Genomic DNA, 10,669 nt, shown 5'->3' with positions numbered 1-10,669 from the left:
CTGGTGCGTGTATGTATCTGTGTGTGTACCTGTGTGTGTACCTGTGTGTGTGTGTACATGTGTGTGTGTACCTGTGTGTGTATCTGTGTGTGTACTTGTGTGTGTGTGTACATGTGTGTGTTTACCTGTGTGTGTACACCTTTGTGTGTACCTGTGTGTGTATCTGTGTGTGTACCTGTGTGTGTGTTTACATGTGTGTGTGTACCTGTGTGTGTACACCTGTGTGTGTACCTGTGTGTGTATCTGTGTGTGTGCACCTGTGTGTGTATCTGTGTGTGTGTGTGTACCTGTGGCTGTAGTGGGTGAGTGTGTGTGTGTACCAGTGTATGTGTATCTGTGTGTGTGTGTACCTGTGTGTGTATCTGTGTGTGTGTGTGTACCTGTGGCTGTAGTGGGTGAGTGTGGGGAGCGGTAGTGTAGAGGTTAGCGCGCTGCGCTACAAACCTGGCGCCCCGAGTTCGTTTCCCGCTCACGGCCAACATCAGTGACGATTATCTGCACCGGTCCTGGGCCTCCCCTAGGGCGACTCAGCCTCAAATGCCTTTGGCTGTAGCGGGGTTTGTAGCGGGGAGTGTAAGTCGACTCAGCCTCAAATGAGTACCTGGTGCGGTGTGTAGGCGGTCGGGAGTGGTGCTCATGGACAGCTCCTGCCTTCATAGGTGCTCACTAAGAGCACTTGCCCCTGCAGTCTGTTGAAGGCCATACGGGGGATCTTTGTATTTGTGGCTTGCGAGCTGTGCAAACAGAACCGCGACGCGCACCGCATTCGACAACACATTGCGAGCTGATGAGTGAGCCGATGAGTTTTACGAAGATAGCCGCCAGAACCATCATCATGATCATCGTTATAACAACAACACCACCGCCAGCAGTAATAACAGTGACTTTGTAACGCTGCACCGCCGCTCACTCTCGCCGAGAGGAGGACCCGCAGACAAAGCGGGAAGGCAGCCAGCCACGCGACGAGCCGGCGATAATTATGAACACTTGCCCATGCTCCGGGGTCCTCAATAAATTGAGGTGGTATCGGCCAATTCATGAGTGTTCAAACGTGGGAGAAAAACCGGAGCACACAGAGAACACTCCTGGTATTGACCAGGGCGGTTGCTGGGCTTCAAGCGGTAAACAACAACAACCGCGAGCACCGCTAGGGGCCCTATCCAAGCGTCCTAGACACTTTTATTCATTGCGAGCGTCAATTTGTGGACCAACATTTTATTTTACGGAACGCAGCCCACGGGTGACGGCACCTGCCCACGGTGCCGCGCGCCATCGCCCGCCCGCGCGCCATCGCGTGTGTTTACCGAAGCCGGCGAGGCGTTGACTCTGGGTGCACGCGCGGAAACCGTCGCAGTTGCGTGCACTTCATTTATTTTTACCCGCGGGCGGCAAATATTAACATCCTAAACGAGCTTTAACGCCACCGCCGCCGCCGCCATCGCCGCGACAATTTTTTTTTTTTAACCGGCTATTTGTTTTACTTTGGTTTTGTTGTTCTGCTTCTGTCACTCGGGGCGCCACGGTGGCGAGATGCTAACTACCTCGCCTGGCGTACAGCAGGATCATGGGTTCGATCCCAACCCTGACGCCTGCTGCTGCTGTATATATGTGGAACTTGCATGTTCTCTCTCCGCGTGGTCGCGTGGATTTTTCTCGGGGTCCTTCGGTGTTTCCCTCCACATTTAAAATCAGCATCGCCGCGCGGTTCGAGTCAATGTCTGCCGCTATAGATTTCCACGCGGTGAGCCACAATGCCGAGCTTTTAATTGTGATAGCCGGGTAGCGCTTCTGAAAGATCGCTACATAGCGCCGGTGGTGCCTTACCTGGTAAAATAGAAATGAGTTCAGTTTGAGTAAAAAACAAAACAAGTTGTGTTCAGCGGGGCACGGTCTCTGCCGCGCTTGTCCCACCAACAGCAACACTGCAAATGTTGTGGATTTTCTCTCCGCCACACCGGTGTGCTGTACTCGTAACGAATTGGCACGTTCTGTTTCCGTGACAAACCTCAATAATTGGTGGCCGGTTTAACAACGCATTTATGTTCACGCGATCTAACCCAAGAAACACCTCTATTATGGATGACATTGGTCGCGAAAGCCTGCTCCTACTTCTCGGTGTCACACTAACAGCCAAGAAGGGGGACAAAATATTCCTCAGTCAGCGCTGGGTCCACCCACCCACATCCCTCGGCACCGCAGGAGGCCGCATGGCTCTGCGATCAAAGGGGCCCCCTCGTCGTGGTGTTCTGGGTGGCGCTTCGTCATCCGCTTCTAATGAGAACTCGGGATCGCTCCTAAGGGTCCGATCTGAATCCCCCCCACCCCCACCATGCCCCACGAGACACCCTGACTCGTTTATTTGGTCACACACACACACGCGTTAGTACGTGGCTGTAACGTTCTGCAATTCAACGGCTTAATGGAAATAAAGTTCGAAGTTGACTTGTTATGTCTACGCTTTCAACAATAATAATAAGATGATGATGATGACGTTGTTGCTGCATCGTGGGCAGCCGAGCGGAGTGTGGCGGACATCATTTGTTGTAATTGACGCTTCTGCAACTCGTAGTATGCTCCCCACCTTCACCAATCCAGCACTCACCGGAGTGGTGAAGTATGGTCAAATAACCTCCCCCCCCCACGAACCGCAAGGCCACGGGAGGCCCACACCCAACGGCAGATTGACCAAGGGCTCTCTGCATGCAACTGTTGTCACATTGTTATCATCACAACAACAACAAAAATAACAATGACGCTCTGAGCCATCTCTCTCGTCACAGTGAACTTTCCTACGGGTATCATAGCCCTGCAACGGGGCGGACTTGCTCAGTGCTGCAAACAGGAGATGGCTCCCGGCCTGGGCACACTCGCGGGTGGGAAACCCACGTGACCTTCTTCGTCATCGCAACGCCCGGCGTCTCGTCGCGCCGCTGTTTGCCATTTGAACTTTCGCGTCGCAGAATTCGAGGTCGACGTCGGAGCCATCGGAGAGGCCTCCAGAGCGACGCGCCCCCAACAGCGTCGTCAGCCCCGTGGTGCGGAATCAAAGTTGCACGCATTGAAGGGAGCTGAGTGGCGTTCACGAGCCTCACTGGCGCGGGCAATCGTCCCCACGGTCCAGTCAGTGGCCAACGTCAAGGGACGCAAGCCACGCGAATGCACTTTTTTTACTTTTTACCAAAGCGGTGCCATAGTTTGCACCCTGGCGTGGTGTGAGCCTTCGCAGTTCCATCCGATTCCTGCAGTATGAACATTTTCAAACTTTTCTGAAAATAAAGTTTAAAAACAGAAAGATTCCCTGTGACGGCGAGCGTCGCACCCCGGATTTTACGGTCCAGAGGTCGCTCGCCCGTCCGCCCGCCCGATCACCCGGCGTGGCAAGTCGGTACGACGGTGCGGGCTTTCTGCAACGCAAGGTCGTCGCCCGGCTGCTGTACCGCGCGGTGGGGTCTGGGTACTTCGACGTCTTCCGACAAACAACAACAACAATAAAACGGCGCGGCGTGGGTGAGTGGTCCGAATATCGTTGCAGAGGTGCGCCCAAAAGGGCGGAGGCCCTACTACCCACGGGTAGTAGCATACTCAGAATATGTATTTATACTGGAGGAATCCGATGAGCTATAAAGCTCTTTTTCACAGATGTCCAGTGATGGGCGCGGGGTAAGAACGTCACAGCAGCAAACAAACAGTACAAAAACATGATAGCAGTACAAGAAAAGTAAACAAATCTCCCACACACATACATATGGAACCAAACTATCCCTACGGCACCAGGCAAAGCCCACTGAGGTGTTGACGTATTGCTCATAAGCGACTTGGCCACAAACGATAGCTCAACAAAAGTGGCTAAATCGCGTGGAAATGTAAAGCGGCATGAGCAAGACATTACGGGGCTTCTCCTTTACCTTTTCACCATCTTCCTCGATTCAAAATCACACGAGGTGAGGGTTGTGACAACCGAGCGCTGCTTCACCCACCCGTCACCCACCCTCCCCCCGAGTGGCAGCTCGCTGTGTTCGCCCTCCGTGTGTGGCAAGCGGCGACAATCGCCGCCTCTGCCCTTAGATCATCGGAGCGCGCCACCTTTGCTCTGGGGGGCGGGCAAGGGGGGTGGGGGGGTCCCGAACCCTCTTCCTTTTGTTAGCGCCACAGAAGCGTACGCCCGTCTCCGACCTTGTGAATAAAAACAAAAATTCACGACAATACGTCCGTCGCGGATGTTTCGAATGCTGCTCAACATCATCACATCTCCGTGCGAGACCACGCAGTGAGACCGTGCCTCGCCTGGGAGATCGGATCTCCGACCCCCGTGCCATGGATTCGCAAGTCCACTGTGCCAACAATACGCATCGTTAGCTAGAAGATGTTAACTACCTCGCCTGGTATGCAGAAGAGGTCGTGGGTTCGATCCCGACCCTGACGCCTGCTGTATATTGGAGTTGGCGGTGTTACTCTTCCCATGGTCGCGTGGATTTTTCTTTAGGTCCTCTGGGTTTTCCCTCCACATTTAGAATCAAAACGCGTTTCGAGTATTTTGGCTGCTATACATTTCTACGTGATGATAAGCCACTTCGTTGAGCTCTCATTTGTGGCCAGGTCGTTTTCGAAACAGAGCTTAAAAGCTCAATGGGCCTTACCTTCTAAAATAAAAGAGCTTATCATTATAATTATTATATCATTTGCTGTCAACGAGGGCCGCAATCTAAGAGAGGCAAAGGTTTATTGCCCATAAACATTCTGGGCGTTCGCCGTCGTTGGTTTAAGAGCAAAGCCTCGCTCTGCTGATGAGATGATGAATGTCGAAATCGGGTCCGGAGTTTATTGAACGAATGGTGCTGAAAAAATGCATTCCAAAGAGGTGGATATTTTGACATAAAATACTTTTATGACTTGGAGAGACAAATATGAAAAAGAGGACGGATTACTCGGTTTTTTTTACGTAAAGGTTGCACTGTTTGAACTGTAAATCTTTCCTAAATATATATACGTTCACTTTCGTGGGTTCAATACATGTTTTTTTTTTGCTTTGATTAAGTTGAGAATAGTTTAGAAGATCGATAGCCTGGATTAATATGTATTTGCCCTTCTAAGGAACTCCTCCCTCCAAGCCTACTCTCATCCACGACGAACACGCGTACACACCCTTCGCACGCGCGCGTTGTGAATACATGGAGGCAGGATGCAAGTGAACGAGAATATGTCGTTTGTGATGAATTACATCCACACCCAGACAAGGGACTTCTACACAAAAGATCTCGATAAGAAGTCGCCGGTATATGAGCCCAGATGCCTGACAAGTCCCGAAAGAGAACGTGGCCAGGTGAGTGTTGTAAGTTGTGTTGTAACGGGGAGCGGTGGTGCAGCAGTTAGCGCGCTGTGCTACGGACCCCGGCGACCCGAGTTCGATTCCCGCTCACAGCCACCAATACCAGTGACGTATATCTGAACCGGTCCTGCCCCCTCTAGGTTACGTAAGGTACAAAAGAAGTTCAACATAAATACGCACATGTCGACTCATCCTCAAATGAGTACCTGGTGCGATGTGTAAATATCATGACTGGGGAGACAAAGGCGGTCGGGCTTGGTGCTGGCCACGCACCCCCTCGTGTGTCGTTCCGGCCTTCATAAGCGCTGCTCGCTAACAGCACTTGTCCCAAAAGGCTGTTGAGGCTATACGGGGGTGTGCTGGGTTGGACGCGCGTGCAGCGGCGGCGGCGCGGCCTTCACGAGTCCTGGGACCGAGGGGAAGAGAAGACCTCCGAGCAGATGGAGGGAGACTGTCAGGGCGCATCTCGAACGTTGCGTGCCTTAAGGGGGTTCGATGCAGCTGGCGGGAAGTGCTCATTGTTGTTTAGTTTAGTTTTTTACACCGAGCAAACCTATGCGAAGCACGGACCTTGTTCACGACCATTGAACCGGCCAGCGGTGTTACTGGAGACACTCGCGAACTTGCGCACGTGGGAGCCTTGACCCTTCCAACCTCCCGGCTCCTCTGGGAAACCTTCAGAGCGGCTTCACTTCGAGCGTGGCCGGCAGCCAAGCTGGGCTCCGCGCGCGCGCGTGGGTGGTGTTCTGAAACGTCGCATTTCCCAAAAGGGACGCGGGGTATATCGCTCTCTTAGCTCCGAGGGGCCCTTCGGCGCATTCGCAGCGCCCTGTCGGCGGCGTCCCACGCACGGTGCGGCGGCCTGCAAAATGAACAAATAAAGGCACCGAATAGAAAGCCGGAGCGACGTCGAGACGCCTTGGGGACGTCACGGGCTGTTGGCTCACGGCCCGTGAGCGACGCGGAGGTGGGAATTTGCCGCCGCTTGTGGCGTCGCGCTCTGGGGTTTGCGGCCGCGCGTCTCCGAGGAGCCGAGCTGTCATCTCGTTGGCGCCCCTGGGCGAGCGAGATGATTCTCTCTCTTATTTTTTCTTTTTTTCTTTTACGATCAGAGGAAACAGAAGATGTTCGGTGTAGTCGGCACTTTGCTTCGTTTATCATTTAGTTTTTTTTATGCTTTGCTTTATGTAACCCCTCCCCCCCTTTAAATGATAGATGCAATGCTCTGATCTCTTTACCCCTTCCCTCTCTCTCTACCTCCTCTCTCTAGCCCCCCTCTCTCTCTACCCCCTCTCTCCCTACTCCATGTCTATGTTCCCCCTATGTTTTCAATGTAATATTTGTAATATTAATATTTTTTACGACAAGTGCTGCATTCTCTCTCTCCTCTCTCTCCTCTCTCTCTCTCCTCTCTCTTTGTCTCGGAGCGATATTCTGCGGCTCTTAACGGCCCTCGGCTCCCGAGAGACGGGAGGTTGTGACGGGGAAGTTCTGGGATGCGAGTCACAACCAACCCCTCCCATCCGACAGATCTCCATTGCGAGTGTCGCCTTCGCACAGCGGATTGCGGGGAGACGCGAGGGAGGGGATGGGACAGTGCGCTGCCCCTGGTTCCGAGGGAGAATGGATCATATAAAAGTCCACTGCTTAAAGGAAGTATCACATTTAATACAACCGGCTAATATACTCTTTGGTTCTGTCGGTAAAGTCACGTAGGTAGAAATAAATCAGCAGTTGTCCTGCTGCATCGGTTTCGCCTAATGACGGTCGCTTGTGTTACGATCGAAACGTCGTGATTTATTTTATTTTATATCTACCTACGTGACTTTACCGAAAGAACCAAAGAGTATGGATTCCTGCATGCAGTCACGAAAGCTTCAAACAAAGATTAAACGCCTAATGTATATTTTATTTGTCCAGAGAAACCCGAGCCTCGAGATTCATCTTCCAAAAGGACCCCGCTCACTTTGGGGAAGTTTGTCCAAAGTGCGTTGCCCAAAGGGCAACGGAATGCGACAAGTGTTCGAAATCGTATTGCTCGTGTGTTCAATGAATAACAGAGACTTCTGGAGAGCAAAAAAAACAATCCAGATGAACGGGAAAGGAATGTCAGAGGAAATGCCGAGACATCTAAGACCCACGTGGTACTGGCTCCCATTGCCTTCCACCATGCCGCTAGCCACAGATCATTCCACGGAATCACCTGCGCTGAATATTATATTGTTTATGTTGACAAATAAGACGTGATGTGGGCGAGTGCTTTGAAGAGCGAGTAAAGAGTTATTGGGCATAGACAATCGTTCCTCCGATTAGCACGGCTGGCTACGTACGGTACATACAAACGAAATGCATTGCAGTTCAAAGGTAACTATATACAGCGTGCTTCAAAAAATGTTAACACTTCCGAGAATTTGCAACAATACCACAAGAAATGTGCCTCCGGGCTCTGGAGACCACCTGGAGAAGATTTGAGGCAGGTGTTGATAATGATAGCGAACAAATGGAGACTCTTTGACTTTGTGAAGCTATTAACATACATTTGTATCATGTTACAGTGTATTATCCGTTCTTTTTCTATTAAAAACGATAGTCCCGTATAAGTGTTAAGATGTTTTTGAAGCACCCTGTACTGCATGTATTTGTAGTGACATGGAATGGGTCACTATGGAGCATAGCGCTGGTTGCTGGCAGAGAAATGGATCTGCAACGGCCCTGCCTGTCAGCAGGTCACGTGATAAACAGAGAGAGGGATGTAGGGCTAAGTTGATAGAGGGGGCACGTGAGGTCACCCCGGGAACCCTCACGAGTAGGTTCTCGAAGGGGGGCGTGGCCGGGGGGTGGCCGGGGGCGGAGCCAAGCCCCGCCAGGGGGATAAAAGGGGACCCCGAGTGAAGGCTCGGGGCTGTTGCTTGGAGTGGGATCCCGTCGGCCTGCTGGGGTCTTCGTCACCGTCTTCGTCTTCTCGGCGTCGTCAGTCAGGCAGTCTGTTGGCTGTCCTGACTGAGAGTGTAGTTACCCTTGTACCTGTGAAGGCTGTAATAAATAGAGTGCCTCCTACTCCCGGTGTCTCTGAGTGCATCACTCCATATTTATAATCATTTAATCGGGGTCACCCATTGCTTGCAACAAATATTTCCACACATACACAGAGTAGAAACTATTTTTGTGTGGTGCTATTGGCCGATCTGTGCTCAGCCACGCGTTTGACTCCTCTCATTCATTCGCTGTCGCTCGTGTGTTCATGCTCTCATCCGCACGAGAGCTCAGTGAATGGGATGGACGATGTGCGTCTCGGAGACCACTTCTGGCTGAGTCAAAATCTTCCCGGAAAAGTGAGCGGAGTAAGAGAATTGTCGGCCAGCATTTGGGTTTCCCTTCCTCTCTATTGTCGGTGCCTTCACGGACAAAAGGATACATCTATCGTCTGTAGTGACACCTTCTAGGCGACAATGATCGTGATGCTGATGATAACAGCCGCTATTCGCAACAAAGTGGTGGAGACGTCACCATGGCGATTGTGCCAGGCCAGGCGACCATTGGGGTCACGCGAAGTGTCGAAGGCTCGCTGGCAGGAGGTCACGGAACAGACCCACGTGTCGTGGGTTGGCTAGGACGACTGGCAGGTGATTACAACCGGCTTCATCAGGCAATAGTAATCACCAGCGAAACGTACTCGAATTGTAAATGTTGTGGGTTTACCCTCCAACACACCGGTTTGCTGAAGTAGTAACTAATTAGCACGTTTTGTTTACGTGATAACCCTTACTAATTGGCTGTGTCGGGTGGTGGCTGGTTTAATGACACATTTTTATTTACGCGATCTAACCAAAAAACACCTCTTTGTTACGAATAATTTTGGTCGCGAAAGTCAACTTATTAAACAAGCGAAACACTTGACGATACCGGTTGTAATCTTTGACAAAATGTCATCTAGAAAAAATTGTAAAAATGCTTTGCTTGCTTTTCAACATTTCCCCTTCTCCGTTTTTTGCTGATATTTGCCCATGTGACGTGACAACTTGATTTGTTTAGCTCTGTCGGGGTGGTGGAGGGTTACAGTTAAGCAATTGACATCCTACCTCAAGGCCGTAGCCATGGAGTCAACATTGGGGGGGACCAAATCTTCCAGGGTGTCTGGTGGTCCCAACCCAGAAAAAAATCTAAATTTGAAAACGAATTACCTGCGTAAAATATTTAAAAATTCACTAACACATGGGATGGACTTTTGATATTTTTTTTACAATAATGTCTAATAGTGTATTGTATTACATCGCTCTGTTTTTACTTTTTTACCATTTCTTGCTTCATTGTATGTAATGTTTGAGATTAGGGATTAATAAAGTACAACCATAACCACACTCATATAAACAGAAATCTATGCATTGAATCATATGAAAACAAGTCCAGATATTGTGGCCAAGGTTTAGCAAATTGTTGTTTTTATTTACATAGCACAGCAATTATTTTTATAGCAATATATTGGGGGTGACATTTTGAGCATATTTGAATATTGGGGAGATGTGTCCCCCAATATATATTATAATTACGGCCTTGTCATATCTCCACGACTATCTAACCCATGCAAAATAATATCATTGTGAATAATCATATTTGTAATAAAGGTGAATATAATTGCATTAACCTTCCACCCCTCCTCCGCCTCTGATCTCTGCACCTGATGGCTTTAGTGATGACGTCATCTTGCTCTATTCAAGACCAGAAGAAGGTGGATTGCTTCACTATTCTGGCAAATCGCCTGATGATGCTGGATGTAATTACCAGCGAAACGTCATACTCAAATTGTACATGTTGTGGATTTACTCTCCAACACACCGGTGGGCTGAAGTAGTAAACTAATTGGCGCGTTGTTTCCCTGACAATTCCCTTACTGGCTGTGTCGGGTGGTGGAGGGTTACGACACATATATACTTATGTAATCTAACCCAAAAACCGTTGTTATGTATCATATTCGTCGTGAAAGCCTGCGTATACAATCTACCCTTTGGTTATATACAATTAAGATGCAGTATATAAAACCCAGCGTTCATACTGTATGAAAGACAACATTTGGTAACAACTACAACCCGAAATCGTGGGACATTTTTTTGCCACCATCAAAGTATTTGAAAAAAAAGAAAACAGGTGTTCAGATGTTCAGACAACAAATAGATCCCTTTTGCAAGGAATGAAGTCCGTGCCAAAGAACATGATTAATATCTGAGCGTGTTTGTTTGCATGTTCACCACAAGTACTGCGCGGTTAATGCAGACTCGATGCTTTTGTTTTGGTGTTTGAAAATCGTAACGCCTCCTGTTTTATTGCCATAAAGTGTAAAAACACATT

The sequence above is a fragment of the Lampetra fluviatilis genome, chromosome 30, assembly GCF_964198595.1.
Source record: "Lampetra fluviatilis chromosome 30, kcLamFluv1.1, whole genome shotgun sequence".
In the NCBI taxonomy this organism is placed as follows: domain Eukaryota; kingdom Metazoa; phylum Chordata; class Hyperoartia; order Petromyzontiformes; family Petromyzontidae; genus Lampetra; species Lampetra fluviatilis.
Note: the sequence above shows the minus strand (reverse complement) of the source record.